Source organism: Pseudorasbora parva, chromosome 12 (assembly GCF_024679245.1).
Source record: "Pseudorasbora parva isolate DD20220531a chromosome 12, ASM2467924v1, whole genome shotgun sequence".
NCBI lineage: Eukaryota > Metazoa > Chordata > Actinopteri > Cypriniformes > Gobionidae > Pseudorasbora > Pseudorasbora parva.
In genome coordinates this window covers 2,630,443-2,648,347 of record NC_090183.1, presented here as the reverse complement: position 1 = coordinate 2,648,347, position 17,905 = coordinate 2,630,443, and the positions used below count along the sequence as shown (strand labels likewise).

General features: G+C 38.3%; 1 protein-coding gene across 3 annotated transcripts in view; it reads right to left on the bottom strand.

The window, feature by feature from the left end:
- Window positions 1-17,905, bottom strand: part of cbfa2t2 (CBFA2/RUNX1 partner transcriptional co-repressor 2) — a 67,315-nt gene that overhangs the window by 37,345 nt on the left and 12,065 nt on the right. The window contains exon 1 of one of the 3 annotated variants that reach the window (XM_067458757.1): window positions 5,483-5,662. The exons of the other annotated variants lie outside the window; for them this stretch is intronic. The gene's annotated coding sequence lies outside the window, so the exon portion shown is untranslated. Of the gene's footprint in view, window positions 1-5,482; window positions 5,663-17,905 lie in introns of those variants that run through there. 3 annotated transcript variants of the gene reach the window in all.

The following is a 17,905-nucleotide window of genomic DNA, read 5'->3' as shown; positions in this document are numbered from 1 at the left end:
AGGAAACATTTACTGACATACTGACGATAGCAATAATATCCACTAACAGGAAACTGCTTGTGCAAAAGATTTGGGAGCATCCGGTGTGTGTCTGTGTGTGTGTGTGTGTGTGTGTGTGTGTTTGTGACATATGAGGACACAAATGTGTATAATGCCATGGGTATGACACAGGTATTACAGGAGAGGGTGAAATATGAGGACATTACCCATGGCCCCACTTTACAAAAGGCTTATAAATCACACAGGAGGAGTTTTTATTAGAAAGTAAAAATGCAGAATGTTTCCTGTGATGGGTAGGTTTAGGTGTGTGTGTGTGTGTGTGTGTGTGTGTGTGTGTGTGTGTGTGTGTGTGTGTGTGTGTGTGTGTGTGTGTGTGTGTGTGTGTGTGTGTGTGATGGGCAGGTTTAGGGGCAAGGGCAGTGTAGGGGAGAGAAAATATGGTTTGTACGGTATAAAAATGTCCTCACATTTCACAAAAACAAACATGTGTGTGTGTGTGTGTTTGTGTGTGTCGTGACTAAAGCCACTGTCGTTTGGCTCATCGGAAGCATCTGCTCATTGAATTGCTGCCCTTCTGACCTCTGTGGGACTAATTGATTGGCCGGGTTATCAATCACTCAACGGCTGCTCTGATTGGCTCATTCCGCTTGGTTTTAGAAACACAGAGATCAAGCCGACTCCATAAGAGTCTGTTGAAATGTTAATGTGTGATCTAAGCAGGATCTCCAGTCCCGTCTCCCTGTCCCAGCTGCAGCGTCTCAGGCCTGATGCTGAACGCGTGGGAGAACAAACACTCGGCCCAGATGTACAACAGGCTGTCCATTATCTGGACCAAATCTGAACATATCTGCCACTAATGGAGACTGACACATGAGCTCTGGTAAAGCAAACAGAACCACGGTGTGTATCAAAGGACCAGCCAACACTTGTCAGAGTTGTTATTGTTAACTAAAACTATTTTTTATTTATTTAAATAAAATATAAATATTACACTCAAAAATGTTTGGGGTACAAAACAACCCAATGTTGGGTCAAATATGGACTGACCCAGCAATTGGGTTGCTTTAAACCAGCGATTGGGTTGTCTTAAGCCAATATTTAACCCAACCGCAGGGTTAAAACAACCCAATCGCTGGGTTAAAACACCCCAATTGCTGGGTTAGTCCATATTTGACCCAACATTGGGTTAAAACAACCCAGCATTTTAGAGTGCAGATGCAAAAAGTTAAAGTCATAGAACTAAAATGAAATTAGAAAAACTAAGTTAAATATAAATATTATCATTTAAAGCATGTTTCAAAATGACCACTCTAAAAAATGTTGGGTTGTTTTAACCCAATGTTGGGTCAAATAAGGACTAACCCAGCAATTGGGTTGTTTTAACCATGCAGTTGGGTTAAATATTTGCTTAAGACAACCCAATCGCTGGGTTAGTCCATATTTGACCCAACATTGGGTTGTTTTTTTACCCAGAATTTTTTATAGTGTAGCTACAACTAAAGTTAAACATACATATTTAAAAAAAGGATTAAATATTACTAAAACTTAAGCTAAAAATAGTTTAAAAGACATAACATAACATAAAAATTACTAAAACTTAAACTAAAATTAAAGTTAAATAGACATATTTAAACATAAATACATATTTAAAATATAATAATAAAAATGATAAAACACACACATTAAATGACCATATCCTAAACTAAAATGAAAGTTAAAATGATATATTTAAAAAATATATAATAAAAATTATAAACGTACACATTAAAATGACCAAATTTTAAACTAAATTTAAAGTTAAAAAGATATATTTAAAAAATTATAAACGCACATAACAAAATGATTAAAACTTTAAAAAAATCTAATTAAAAATATGAATTAGTACTTTATAAATCCCACTAAAATTACTTAAGAAAAGTCTGACACAAAAGAACAAAAATCGACTTTTTTTTTTACTATTAATTTGCCATGTTATTCGTTTAGGGAAATGATGCAAATTCCTTGATGCATGAATATTTAATAACATTTAATACCACAGTAAATATCAAAAGTACCCTCACTATAAAATGCTGAGTTAAAAACAACACAAGTTGGGTTGAAAATGGACGAACCCACAAATTGGGTTGTTTGAACACAGTGAATGGACCCATTCAAACAACCCGATTTCTGGGTTTGTCCATTTTCAACCCAACTTGGGTTGTTTTTGAACCAGCATTTTTTAGAGAGCTGCTTCTGACAGCGCCGCTCTCACACACATCAAGCGTGGGGTCAGATTCGTTAGATCTTCTAATTATGAGGCCCTTAAAGACAAAAGGTCTGCAGCGCCTCCTCCGGGGCCCCTGAGGGCCTCCAGAGCTGTTCGGGTCACCGAGCACAAGCCACCCAGAACCACTAGAGCTGATGTCTGACCGGCCCTCGGACCACACAGGAGGTCAAAGGTTTTAACGGCGAGTGGGAGTGAAGCAGGACAATGGTGTGATTGAGCTCCGCCACACACACACACACACACACACACACACCTCCATCACACGCAACACTAAAACGGTTGTTTTAAGGCTAATCGCTCGGATACGTCGCTGTCCTGATGAGACAAGACGACAGTTAGCGCTGCTTTAGCGAAGATAATGTGGAACTTCCTGCCTTGTGCTTGAGCTGTGTGTGTGTGTGTGTGTGTGTGTGTGTGTGTGTGTGTGTGTGTGTGTGTGTGTGTGTGTGTGTGTGTGTGTGTCTGCTCTGCATCATATTCATGATTTAGTGCTGTTTTTATATACATGTCTTTTTTAATGTATGTTTCTCTCAATGTTTTTTTTATTTATTTGTATGTTCTTGTAAAGTGCTTTGGAACTTTTAAAGGTACTATAAATAAATAAGTAAATAATTATTATAAAAAAATATTAAATATATAAATGATATTATTTAAAAAAAAAAAAAAAAAAAATTATATATATATATATATATATATATATATATATATATATATATATATATATATATATATATATATATATATATATATATATATATTTAAATCATTACTTGACATTAAACAAACTACCTGATATAAAATTAAATATTTCCGCTAGTTGCCAAGGTGATATTCATTATTTTAGCTTAGTTTAAGTTAAAGCAAAACTAGATGCACACAACAAAATTTAGTTGAAAACACAATTTTTCTAATAAAATTTAAATAAGAATATCAATGATATTAAAGTAAAGATATGCACTACTGTTCAAAGTTTTAATACTTAAAGTTTTGTAATGATTAGTGAAGGATCAGTGACACTGAAGACTGGAGTAAAGATGATAAATTCAGCTTTGATCAGAGAAATAAATTACACTTTACTATATTCACATAGAGAACAGATGATTTACACTGGAATAATATTTTACATTTTTTGATGTATTTTTGATCAAATAAATGCAGCCCTGGTGAACAGAAGAGACTCTTTCTAAAAAGCTTCCCCACCTCTAGTATAGTGTATGAACTGATCTCATCACGCTACTAAAGTACAGTAAACGTCTTCAGAAAAGGCATGAAGTAAAACACTAGAGATGGTGGTAAAATGTGCTTTCAGCACTAGTTTGATTCCAGTCCAAAGCTCTGAGCTTGTACAGAAAAGCAGACAGCAAGTCTACAGGGAAAGAAGAAATAAAATCACACACACACACACACACACAGAGCGCTGTCAGTATGACGGTGTGCAGTCATCCTCGGGCTGTAGATTGTGTTAAAGTGACACACAGCAGACCCGCAGAAACACACACCGCTCAGAGACGGACGTCAGTCCCAAATTATAAAACATATAAAATCCTAATGTGACCGAATCTAGAGTTTCAGGAGAATCTAAAACTGGGCTCAGAGTCTGAAACACAAGAGATGAACTCAAACATGATTTATAGCTCTGTATTCTCGCTGGATGACATAATCCTGAGGGATTTTGCCGAGTCTCCTGAGCAACAGCACGTCGAGCTGACATTAAACTCCTCAGTCTAATGGTTTCATTGGCGGATCTCCTGCGTGAGAGTCCGCTGGAGTTAAACGAGGGTTAGTTTAACGAAGCTCTCGCTCAAACTCTCTCCTCCGTCTGCAGCTCAGCTCACCTGGAGCTTCTGCCACGTGGAGCCACAAAACCATCACACTCGCTTCACCGTGAAGGGTTTTTATAGAGATTACAGTCGCATGAGATGATGAAATATTCTAGAGTCGAGCAGAAACACTTTCCATGATGTTATTCATTCCCACTGACCTCTTTAAAGCCCCAAAACAACATTTCAAAATCCCATGATTATTCCAGCTTTTCCATGACAGTGAGAACATGATTCATATATAATCTATATTATCTCTCTCTCTCTCTCTCTCTCTCTCTCTCTCTCTCTCTCTCTCTCTCTCTCTCTCTCTATATATATATATATATATATATATATATATATATACACACACACACACACACACACACACACACACACATTATTGTGCTATCAAGAGATTAATCACAACCAAAATAAAAGTTTGTTTACATAATATGTGTGTGTACTGTGTATAATTATAAAAATTATACACAGTACACACACATATTTATATATACATACATATGCATGCAATATATATATATATATATATATATATATATATATATATATATATATATATATATAAAATATATAGATATATAAAACAAATCTATTAAGTAAATTTGCATGCATTTAACATGACAGTGAGAACATGAATTATATATAATCTATATCTATATCTATCTATCTATCTATATTTACATGCACACACACACATTAGTGTGCTATCAAGAGATTAATCACAACCAAAATAAAAGTTTGTTTACATGTGTGTGTACTGTGTATAATTATTAAATTATACACAATACACACACATACATATTTATATATACATACATATATTTATTATATATATATATATATATATATATAATATAAATGTTATATATATAGAGAGAGATAGATAAATAGATATATAGATATAAAACATTATTGTAATTTTAGTATAATAATAATTATAATGTCATATATTAATAATATAACACATTAATGTAATAATTTAAATGCACTAACCAGATGGACTTTGACAGCGGTGCATGTGTGTATTTTTAAACCATTACCAAATTTTATATGATACCACCGTACTGAATGATTACCATATTCATGCATGCCAGATGATTAAATCAAAAGTAATAACGCTTACTGTGAAGAAAGAGCTGTGGAAGTAGCACAGTAAAGCGATGGGATATTTGATATAAGCCATACCAGTTCGCATGTGCCGAGTTCTTTACAATGCAAGGCACTGCAAGATGCTTCCATGGTGGTGCTTATGATTAATTCTTATAAATAATTTTCAAACACCAAGTCCTCCATAGACCCTTTAATCCACTGTTACTATAGTATTACTATGTTGAAGATGTCGAAGCTCATAAATGCCATTTTAGGAAGAGCAAACACAGATGAAGCTCACCTCCTCTCTCTGATAGTCCTCTCCTGCTCGTGTCTTATTCCAAACAGTGTAAATCACTCTGGTTTATCTGCCGCGCGTTCATATGTGAGGCATGTGTCTGAAACTCTCTCACATATGCAGTCCGAGTCCTCCCACCGCCAGCGAGGCACAGATGGACTCCAGATGGGTTATGGGATTTAGAAAGTCTTCCACGCCTCTCTCTCTCTCTCTCTCTCTCTCTCTCTCTCTCTCTCTCTCTCTCTCTCTCTGCAGGGCTGATGTCACCACCCAAGTCACGCCCACTGTATGGCTGCTGGCCAATCAGCCGCTGCTCTATTCAATACATTCAACTAGAGGAGGCTCATTAACATAACTAACTGCTCTGGCACTCAAAGGCTAAACAAAGTGCATGCCAGATGGGGGGGGGGGGTAGTTACCCATAACACCTCACACTGTGTGTGTCGTTACTATAGTCTGAATTATTCAACATCTCACACTGTTCACATGCAAAAAGTGCTGTTTTATTGCTCAAAGATTGCTCTCTTGTAGCTCATGAGACCCTAATTGATGGCACATGTTTTGTGTAAAATTGCTCAGGAGAAATCATGTGTTGATGTAAGAGCACAGAGCTGTGTCTGTGTGTGTGTGTGTGTGTGTGTGTGTGTGTGTGTGTGTGTGTGTGTGTGTGTGTGTGTGTGTGTGTGTGTGTGTGTGTGTGTGTGTGTGTGTGTCTGTCTGTCTGTCTGTGTGAGAGCATGTGTGTATGAGAGTCTGTGTGTGAGTGAATGTGTGTGATGCGTGTCTGTGTGTGAGTGTGTGTGTGTATGTATGTGTGCATGTCTGTGTGTGAGTGTACGTGTGTCTGTATGAGAGCGAATGTGTGTGTGTGTGTGTGTGTGTGTGTGTGTGTGTGTGTGTGTGTGTGTGTGTGTGTGTGTGTGTGTGCGCATCTGTATGAGAGTGAGAGTCTGTGTGTGAGTGAGTGTGTGCGTGTCTGTGTGTGTGTGTGTGTGTGTGTATGTATGTGTACGTGTGTGTGTGTGTCTGTATGAGAGCGAATGTGTGTGTGTGTGTGTGTGTGTGTGTGTGTGTGTGTGTGTGTGTGTGTGTGTGTGTGTGTGTGTGTGTGTGTGTGTGTGTGTGTGTGTGTGTGTGTGTGCGTCTGTATGAGAGTGTGTGTGTTTTATATTTGCTAATATGTTTATTTGTTTGATGGACAGATATTATAAACTTTCCCTAAAGAAAGGGGAAAAAAACAGCCAAACTGAGTGATTATTAATAAACCCTTCATGTGCCCGTCAGATCATTTTCTATTTCACCTGGGGCGAATGAGGCGAAGTTTAATAAAATCTGACGTGTAATAAGAAACATTATCTACAATATGGTGTCATGTGACACATGCTCTCTATCTCCTTCTCCATCTACTTCAAGACAAATAAACAGAGCCCTGACCAGCGGCCAATCTCTCCTCCTGTCCAAAAAAGAAAGTCAAAAATGCATGACCTCACTCTCAGAGATCTCCAGCCTTTGGCTTCACAGACAGAGAGAACGAAACACGATACGAGCAGGAATAACAAGAATTCATCATGTTTAGTGAAAGAGCGATACAGTTAACTGGTCAATACGGGAGACCATCACCTGAAATCATCATTCAGACTAAATCAACTGATTTTGGGGGAATTCTGAGATAAAAATAAATGTAAAAATAGTACCTAAATTAAATATATGTGAGTACATGAAATATATTTATCGATTAATCGTGACAAACAATCAATTAAATTGCATGCATGTGTTCACATAATATATGTGTGTGCACTGTGTATAATTATTCATATATATATAAATACACACACATGCATGTATACATTTAAAACAAATACATACTTATATATAAAATATTAATATTTATATATAAGATAAATTGTATAAATATTTACAGTATATATATGCAAATATTTCTTAAATATATACTGTACATGCATGTGTGTGTATTTATATATGAATAATAATAATAATACACAGTGCACACACATATATTATGTAAACACAAATGGATGGGATTTAATCACGATTAATCGATTGCCCGGCACTTTTATATACACTCTAACAAATTCTGGGTAAAAAAACAACCCAATGTTGGGTCAAATATGGACTAACCCAGCAATTGGGTTGTTTTAAGCAAATATTTGGCCCAACCGCAGGGTTAAAACAACCCAATCGCTGGGTTAGTCCATATTTGACCCATATTTTAGAGTGTATATATACTATACATGATAGTACATGCAATATATTTATTTTATATTTTATATATATATATATATAAAATCTGCATGGCAAACACAGAAAACTAATGCTGATCAGAATCAACTCAACACTAGCCCATCATATGCTGCATGTTTATCATTAACATTGCACATGCACCGTGAGTAAAAACCCTGTTGCTTGTGTGCAAACAGTGATCTGTGCTCTTTAGGGAGTGTGTTTGGGCTGCTACTTGAGCTAATGAGCGTTAACACCAGCTCCCTTCATTTGCATGTAAAAGCACATCTATAAAGCTTGGCTTAAACAAACAAAAAAACGACTTTCTGCTCAGAAATGCATCTGAAAGGAGTGTGTGGCCATTACACCACATATGGAGACGCCACAGAAGGTCTGTTTCCAATGAAAAGTGTGTGCTGGGAATGACAGAAGACGAGCTCTGTTCTAAAGTGTGCTGCCTACCTAGACCAAACTACACAAAAGCTCACGCTTTCTTCTAAAATGCCTTATTTTATTCATCATATTGCATAATACTTCACGATGAAGGCAATACCAAAATGCACTGGGACAAACTGGTCGGTCGTCGGGCAGTTTTTGTGCGTCGGCCAACTAAGTTTCCTCGGTGTGTTCCCCACAGTCCCCCTGTTATTGTTATGGTTAATTGATAGGTGAACATGTGTAATAATCTATGGTAACACATCATTCACATTTTGACTTTGAGTATCCATGGTTTCACCCATTTAGTGCGCTTTCTTCGTATTTTTCGCGTCCGCTTCTTCCTTTCCTCTTCCACAAGTAAAAGACCAAGGGCTGACAACGCCAACGCCATTTGCAACGTATCAGACATTTCTGAAATGCACGAATCCGTCTGTGTGGTGAACGAAAACGACAGCTGATTTATATCTTTATCGCTCTTTCGGTTTCCCACTTCGAATAACGAAAACAGACTACTGCCACCAGCTGGAGCGGAAAGGTATTTCCTCTTACGCAGGCGCAGAACAGACATGCTATTGGCCGTCGGATGTCGAGCGTCGGCTTGGTGTGTCAGGGCAACTTTGGACATAAGACGCCGCCGACGTGAGCCAACGTGAGCCGACTCAGCAGTTTGCTTAATTGATCGGCGTCGGCTTGGTGTGTTCCTAGCTTAAAGGGGGGGTGAAACACTCAGTTTCAGTCAATCTCATGTCAATCTTGAGTACCTATAGAGTAGTATTGCATCCTTCATATCTCCGAAAAGTCTTTAGTTTTATCATATTTATAAAAGAAATATGGGCTGTACCGAGTCTTTCCGGAAAAAACCGAGCGCCAGGAGGCGTATCGTGTGGGCGGAGCTAAAGAATGATGAGTGCGCAAAGCGGTGACGTCCTCAAGCGTGGAGAAACCCATCTATCTCAGCTAATACAGATAATGATCCACAATCAAATCTGAGGCTGAAATAAATTGAACAGGAGAAACGGCAACATCAGGATGTCCGTCTCTGTGGTATGTACTGTATTTAGGGGCCTTTGTGTGCAGTTTATGAGGACATGATTCGGTTAATGGACTATTGTATGTGACTAGACCTTAGAGGTAGCAAGCAAAACGGTTTTGCACGTCAGACTAGTGTAACGTTATACAGAACAACAATGGAGTAACCGTTAGCGCATTTGAATGACGAAGCACGCGATCGTATCGTTTACTGATGTTTACTCATGCGACGGTAGCCAATAGCAGAGACATTTGAAGTTGATTTACTCACCGGCATCTTCCAAAGCAGGACCGCTCCGTCAAAAACACACTTCTTTGGTATGATTTGGTGAAGTCCTGTGACAGCAGTGACCGTGGAAATCCACTTTGCGTCGCGACTGAAGCGATGCCTTGAAGCTTCCCGTCATTTCTGCTTTCAAATCGGTTCAAATGCAGCGCTGCCTTCCCGGAATGCTGTGCTGAAGCGTTGAAGTCGCTCGACGTCACCCATAGGAATAAAGTGGAGCACGGCGCGCCACATAAGTGTTCACGGACGACTGGATCTGCAGCTGAGAGACTGTTTACAGCGTGCATTTCCTCTCTCCCTCTAGTGACGCGTGCGCACCCTACCGGGAGAAGAGCCCGTACGGCCCACAAGGACCTTCCGCTCTATTAACGTCAAGCCGACCCATACTCGAAAAAAACTCGCCGAAACTTGTGAGAAACCGGAAGGAGTATTTTTAACACAGAAATACTCCATCAAACGTCCAACATTAGTTTTTGAAACTTTGTCTATGTTTAGGATGGGAATCCAAGTCTTTAAAGGTGTAAAAAGCTCAGTATGCATGAAACAGCATTTCACCCCCCCTTTAAGATCGCAGACAAAGCAAGGGAATTGTAATATATTTAGACAAAGATAGCTCAAATCTTGACTATTTTACCGAATAATTGCATGTGCTGTGACTTATTCTGTGCTTATTAGGAGTATTATGTTGACATACTAAACTAACAACACAAATGTCAATATATTTGTCTCCAAAACAGCATCAACTTTACATAGTCTTAAAAATAAAGGTTCTTTATTGGTTCCATGAAGAAATGTTAACATTAATGGAATCTTTCCAGTTTCTTTATAATGTAAAGGTTCTTCACACTAAGAAAAGAACCATTTTTTGGAACCAAAATAAAATAAAAAAAAACCTTTTGTAACCTTTATTGAGAGCACATGTAAAGCGCACGAGTCACATTGTTTCATTCTGGGTGAAAATGTTCTTTTAAACACATTATAAAGAGCACAGGAGCCTGTTTCTATCCAAAGCGTTACAAGCCTTCAATTCCATCTGCAAGACGTTTCCTCCATCTGTGGACGTAACACAGCAGGGCGACAGATGTGAACACACTCGCCCTGAACTCAGTCACACACACACACACACACACACACACACACACACACACACACACACACACACACACACACACACACACACACACACACACACAGTTCCAAATCCACATCCAATCTCCTCCACACCAAAATCTCTCTCCAAGCACTTCTCTGCGTCCGTCAGTCTCTCTCTCTCTCTCTGTTTGTAGTGGCATTCCTGCTCAGCTCTCGGCTCCAGCGTGTCTGGCCGCGCTGCACGCCTGGGAGCCATTAGTTTAAGTAAAGCCTGACACACACACACACACTCGACTCCTCTTACAAGACATACAGACAGAGTGTGTTTGTATGCAAGTGAGCAGACGTGTGTGAAAGAGTTTTGTGTGTGTGTTTACTTATAGTTTGGGGACCAACTTGTCCCCCGAAGTGAGTTAAATCTGACTAAACCTCCCTTTGGGATCATCCGGGAATGTACTCGATTCAAATCAGTGAGCAGCGAGTGATTTTCTCGTTGTCTTTTGCTGTTTGATTAGCATTAATGGCACAGACGGCAGCAGGAATATTAGGCGGCTGTCACTTAAATAGCGAATGCACGGATCCAATATACTGATACACATGCGTTTTCTTTCTCAGCTGTTTATATTAATTTAAAGGGGTGGCTGATTATGATTTGACTTTTTTAACTTTAGTGAGTGTGTAATGTTGCTGTTTGAGCATAAACAACATCTGCAAAGTTACAACGCTCAAAGTTCAATCGCTCAAGCTGTCGTCCGTCTTTCACATTTATGGCGATTACAGTACGAGCACAAATGCAACAACATGTCATAAAGCAAGATGACAACATAAGTTATAACCGTAATTAAACTTAACTATCCCTGTTCTCTCTTCATCAGCAGATATTATAACCGTAATTAAACTTAACTATCCCTGTTCTCTCTTCTTCAGCAGATATTATAACCGTAATTAAACTAAACTATCCCTGTTCTCTCTTCATCTGCAGATATTATAACCGTAATTAAACTAAACTATCCCTGTTCTCTCTTCATCAGCAGATATTATAACCGTAATTAAACTAAACTATCCCTGTTCTCTCTTCATCTGCAGATATTATAACCGTAATTAAACTAAACTATCCCTGTTCTCTCTTCATCAGCAGATATTATAACCGTAATTAAACTAAACTATCTACACACACAGAGGACATTAGAGACTTATGTACACATCGGCAGACATGATCAAGATTTTTACATCTTGTAAAAAGGGGCATTATAGGATCCCTTTAAGGCCTCAAGGACTGTATTTATGAGGGTACTTGCAAAGATGGGCATTTTGACACATAAGTGTCTGTATTTGACCATTGAGTCTCAATTAGGTGTCAAAAATAACTCAGTACTCACACGCAAAAGTACATTTTCTTTCGCTACATATTGCACTTTAACAGTTTAAAATCACTTGCTTTAAACGGCAATGCTTAAAAATGCATACAAATACGCTTTCGTGAGGGCAGCACTGCTAAGTATATATAGTCTAAAATCTCTACCGGTTGACATATTTCTACCAGTTAATCATGTCTGGCGGTATATTGCTCACCCCTAATTGCTATTATTTCATATTTTTAGCCATGCAGTATTGTGTGCAGTATTCAGTGCTTGTTTTTCATTGTGAAACAGTGTTCAAACCCTCCCCCAAACCCTTCAGCTACTGTCACACTATACTGGCTTAGTGCAGCTAAGTTAGTACTGGCAGTTAGTTACTCCCCAACACCGGTGCGTCTGTCCCAGTGCATGTGCACGAGTCTGCACTTACAATTTATGAGCAGTGGGTCACACTCTCTCTTGGCAACATTACCCTGAAGTTTCCACTTTGGGAGCCAAGAAGAGAGACGACACACACACTTTTCTGGTAAACAGACATAATGACCATCAAATGACCAGTACTCTTTAAAAAATGCTGGGTTGTTTTAACCCAATGTTGGGTCAAATATGGACTAACCCAGCAATTGGGTTGTTTTAACCCTACGGTTGGGTTAAATATTTGCTTAAACAACCCAATCGCTGGGTTAAAACAACCCAGTTGCTGGGTTAGTCCAGATTTGACCCAACCTGGGTTGTTTTTTACCCAGAATTTTTACCCAGAGTGTACACACAGCAACCGCCGCCATTACCATCATATTTGTCCATGCATGTAAATAATTAATGTTATTATGTTTGTCCCTCAGAACCAATTAGTAAAGCTGTTTGACACTCAAAAAATGGCAAAATTGAAGTTAATAATGTGCAGTATATACTGCCAAGTACACAAGACATTGTTTTTTTGAGATTTTTGATTATTGATTATTGGAGTGTTTTACAAGAAAACTATTCTTTCTACTTCAAAATAATTTCCCATTTAATTCAGTGTTAATTACTATTTCTACGTAATTATTTGTGAAAATTGTTTCATCAGTGCTGTCACGGTATAAAAAAATTGTATGTGAAACAATACGAAGTACCTTACAGTAAATAACAGTATTATGCTATGGTATGACCTCAAAATGATGCATGTCAAATTCAGATATCTTGGAAATGAAATGGTTCTTCTGCATTTTCTGCATATCATATAGCTACAGCACATTCATATTTTATTATTTAGCAAATAATTAGGAATGACTTAAGGCCTTTGCACATTGAGTCCCTAATTCGCATGCGAAATTTACGCACGTCAAAAAATAAATTCAACCTCGCGTTATGTCAATCAAGCTTGCACACTGCCTCCGAAACTTTCGTCCGTCAAAAAACTAATTCGGAACAATTTTGACAACTCAGAGCCACCATACATTTTATTCTAGCAAAAATACCACAAATATTATTATATCACAGCTATAATTATAGCACATCAAGTCTCTGTAAAGCTGTGTGTGTGTGTGTGTGCGTGCGTGCGTGTTCGGATCCACAGACATACTGCCAGGTGTTCGGGATCAATTGATTCACGGAAATTAGTGGTCTTCTTTTTAATATGTGCCTCCAGTATCGCTAGCAAAGCATCAAACTGACTTACTGACACTGAAACTTTGAATCGGTCGGTCTGGATAATACCGCTTGATAGGAGGGGAAACTCTCCTCTCTAATCAGTCGCAGGAGTGGATGAACACAATCTCCTCAGGACAAACAAAGCATCCTCACTAGATGTCACCTTGTCTTGTTTTGCGTTTTTTCCCCGTAACGCATTCATTAATCCGCATTGGACTCAGTGTGCAAGGTCTCTGTGCGTGACGAATTTTTCGGATCACGAATACGAAAACATGCATGCGAAAATATCAGACTCAGTGTGCTAAGACCTTTACACTGGGTGTCTCTGCTGCTGACCTCTTGTGGAAAAAATAATAATATAACATGATATTTCTGACTCTAGATTGCCTTATACTGTATCTCTATATGGAGTGGATGAGCTGTTCCGCTGGGTCCTGAAGTCAGTTTGTCTTCAGAATGCATTCAGATACACATGTTGACATTATAAAATAATTTTTGGTAAAGTTTAGTTGGTTTAATTTTTACGTTGCATTTTTATGTGCATTCCATTAATTCTAAAGGGGGTTAAATTGACCCGCGAGGGACTGATTTGTTATTTTTTTACATTTCAAACACAAACTTTTTTAATGTATTCATGGTTCAAGTGCGACAAAAGTCCTAAAGTATTGGACTACTCCAATTTAAAAAAAAATGTATTTCAAAAGTGAATTTCAGGTCAAAATGACAGAGGTTTTTTCAAGTGATTACAATCATATTTCAAGCAATTTAAAACCAAACGCATTGTGCAATCTGAAATGTCTCTGAAGGAAATAACTCCTTATTTATATCAGCCGATATATCGTGCATCCCTACTTATAATGTCCAAGAGCCGCAGGCTGGATATCAGCTCTTCATCTGACATGAACCTTGTGAAGGTTTATCTGAAAATCTCTTTCAAAGGACGAGGAGGAATTCACTGCCTTGTTTTACTTGAGAAGAACTGATGTGAAGCACATCAGAGAAACACACACCGCTCCATACCGAAGAGGTCAAGTCCCAAACGGACACGAGTGTAAACAAGCTCCAGACTATATTTAAGACTTATATATGATCACTTCATTCTGATATAATCACACACAAATAGCTGACACACAGCGGCTCTAGAACAACACGAATGTCAATGCATTGAATTTAAAATATCAAAGCAAAACATTTGTTTTTTAGACTTTAGACTTTATAGGATAAAATAATGAACATGAGGGCATAAAAATCAACCAATCAAATGCAAAAACACAAGTTATTTTTAATTTAGTTTTCTAGTGCAGTGACATTCACACATTTGTAAGTGTGATTTGCACTTTCTGGGGCCGTTGCATAATGAAACGAGGACGTAGGCAGTGACCTTGAGCCTGATTTGGAGGTGTATGTATCAGATCCAAGTTGCGCTACTGAAATAAGAAGCATCCGGAATCTCATCCGAGTGGGATGAAAGCATGGAAGAGATAACACGCCGGGAATGGGGAGACACAAAGAGCTGTGTGTTGGGCCTTTATGTGTGGGAACGAAATCTAAAACACAAGATGAGAGAGAGAGTCGATGAAAGAGACTGTGTTCAGGCTGGAATAGCTGCTAAATGCTGTCAGAAATGCATAAAAATAGTATGTGAAACTGTATTTAGCACGTCAAATATGCTTGAAATGACATACTGATTACATGTAATCTGGATTACATTATCAGTTTCCAAAAATGTAGTAGGTAAAATTAGATTATATTACAAATTACAGACTTTTTTACATGATTACATATTCATGCAAAGCCAGTAAATAGTCATAATGCATTCTCACAATTTATTTCTATTTATATACCTACATGCACATTTATTGAATTTGCACACACACACACACACACGTTTGTTTTTGTGAATTGTGGGGACATTCCATAGGCGTAATGGTTTTTATACTGTACAAACCGTATTTTCTATCCCCTTACACTGCCCCTAAACCTACCCATCACAGGAAACATTCAGCATTTTTACTTTTTCAAAAAAACTCATCCTGTATGATTTATAAGCATTTTGAAAAGTGGGGACATGGGGTAATGTCCTGATATGTCACCATTTTCTGTAATACTAATGTCATACACATGTTATTATTTTTGTCCTGATATGTCACAAAAACAAGCACACACACACACACACACACACACACACACACACACACACACACACACACACACACACACACACACACACACACACATATATATTTATATTGCACGTATCATAAATAGTATGAACGGTAGAAAAACAGCTTACAACAGGATAAAAGTCTGTATCTCTTGTTCTCCTCCACAACACCTGTGTTTATTCTGAATTCTCAGTCCATTTTTGGCCTCAAGGCATGAGAGCAGCTGTGTTATTGGCACAAAGACACACACGCACACACACACACTTAGAGCCACACACACACACCTGTGTTTGCAGGTGGTTCAGATGGAGTATGTATAGAGAACACCTGGAGAGAAAGAGACAGAAAGCGAGACGGAGAGAGACAGAAAGAGAGCACCCATGGGGCTTTTTACAATGTAAACCAAGGACTTAATTATAGTTGTGCAGATAAGAAGGGAAAGGGGATCTCGGGTGTGTGTGTGTGTGTGTGTGTGTGTGTGTGTGTGTGTGTGTGTGTGTGTGTGTGTGTGTGTGTGTGTGTGTGTGTGTGTGTGTGTCTTCCCTAAGGTTGGATTGCAGGATCTGTTCTGGCTTGTCAAGACCACCGCTTCCCACAATACCTTTGGCATGTTTACTAGTGCTGGAATGCCTGAATCCTTTTGGTGAATCGGTTGTTTCATTCAAACTGTTTGCTTTAATGAATCAGTTCATCAGTTACGTTAACATCATTATCATTTCAAAACCTAATGACCTAACATAATTTACACTGACTATCTGTTAAGCTGGTTTAATTTAAGGTGGTAGACAACGCTGCAGCTCACTAGGTTTTGAACAGACAGAATCAATCGTCTTCACAAATGAATTGTTCAGTATTTCATGAACTAGCTCACTGAAATGAACCGACTCACTGATTCACTCACTCACATGAGACATAAACACTGGCCTCACATGCTGGAAATCACACTTGTATTCATGGGAGAGATATCATTACAGCACTCGCAAAAACAGAGAAAAATAAAGCGTCTCATTCACTCTCCCGTTCATTCAGAAGCTCTACTGGCAATTCTACAGGAGAAATATAACGGATCATTGAAATATGACACAGACATCCTGTTTAATGCAGCCGTATGGCCTGAAGCATGGGAAACAGTTGGGAATACACACACACACACACACACACACACACTCACATCAGGTCTCAATGTCAACGCTCTGGTCAGTTCTCACAGTCTGGACTGCAATTTTTATCCCCCCCTCTTTTTTTCTTTTTTTTAAGTCAATCGGCCACAAAACAGCTGGATTTCCCATCAGCCCGAGAGAGAGAGAGAGAGAGAGAGAGAGAGAGAGAGAGAGAGAGAGAGAGAGAGAGAGAGAGAGAGAGAGAGAGAGAGAGACAAAGAGACAGGCAGAAAGGAAAACATGTATAGTGTAATGTAATGTAAACCGCTGGATTTATTTTCTTTTTTAAACTGGATGTATGTGGAAATCTCACTTGTCAATATTTCAAGATATACTGTAAAAATATTTGTATTTTACAGCAAAAGTTTAAGATTTTCTTTTTTTTGTGCATAAATGGAATCAAAATGCTAAAAAAAAACACTACTGTGATGCAAAAAAAAAAAAGTATTTCAATTGTACACTTGTATAAGTATACATAATGGTATTATCTATTTTATTAAATTGAATTAATTACAACATTACCATAATGAGAATGAGATTTGTTTTGTTTTTTTGCAGTGTGGTTATTAAATTAGGGCAAGAGATTTGTATTGCCATTAAAATGGGTTACAATGAAATCCTAATGGTATTTAAAATAGATTTTCTTTATGCAAAACATAATTTCTTTTTGAGGTGGAATAGTACCTGGATTCAACCGTGCATCGACGTCTCTAATGGATTTGCAATGAAAAGCTTCTTGAATCTGACCCTGAGATTACAGAAAGTTCCAGAAAATATTCCTAAACTCCACAGAAATGTGGGTGGAGGGGTCATTCTCAAGTGGTTTGTGTGTGTGTGTGTGTGTGTGTGTGTGTGTGTGTGTGTGTGTGTGTGGATGGTGGGGGTCTTAAAAAGCTTTAATGGCATGATAAGCCCCTTTCACAAGCTCTTAAACGCTCCTCCCTCTGATAGACTCCTCAATGACTGCCGTCTTTGTCCCTCTTTAAACTCCCACCAATGCAGAAAGAAGCAGAAAGTTCAGAGCA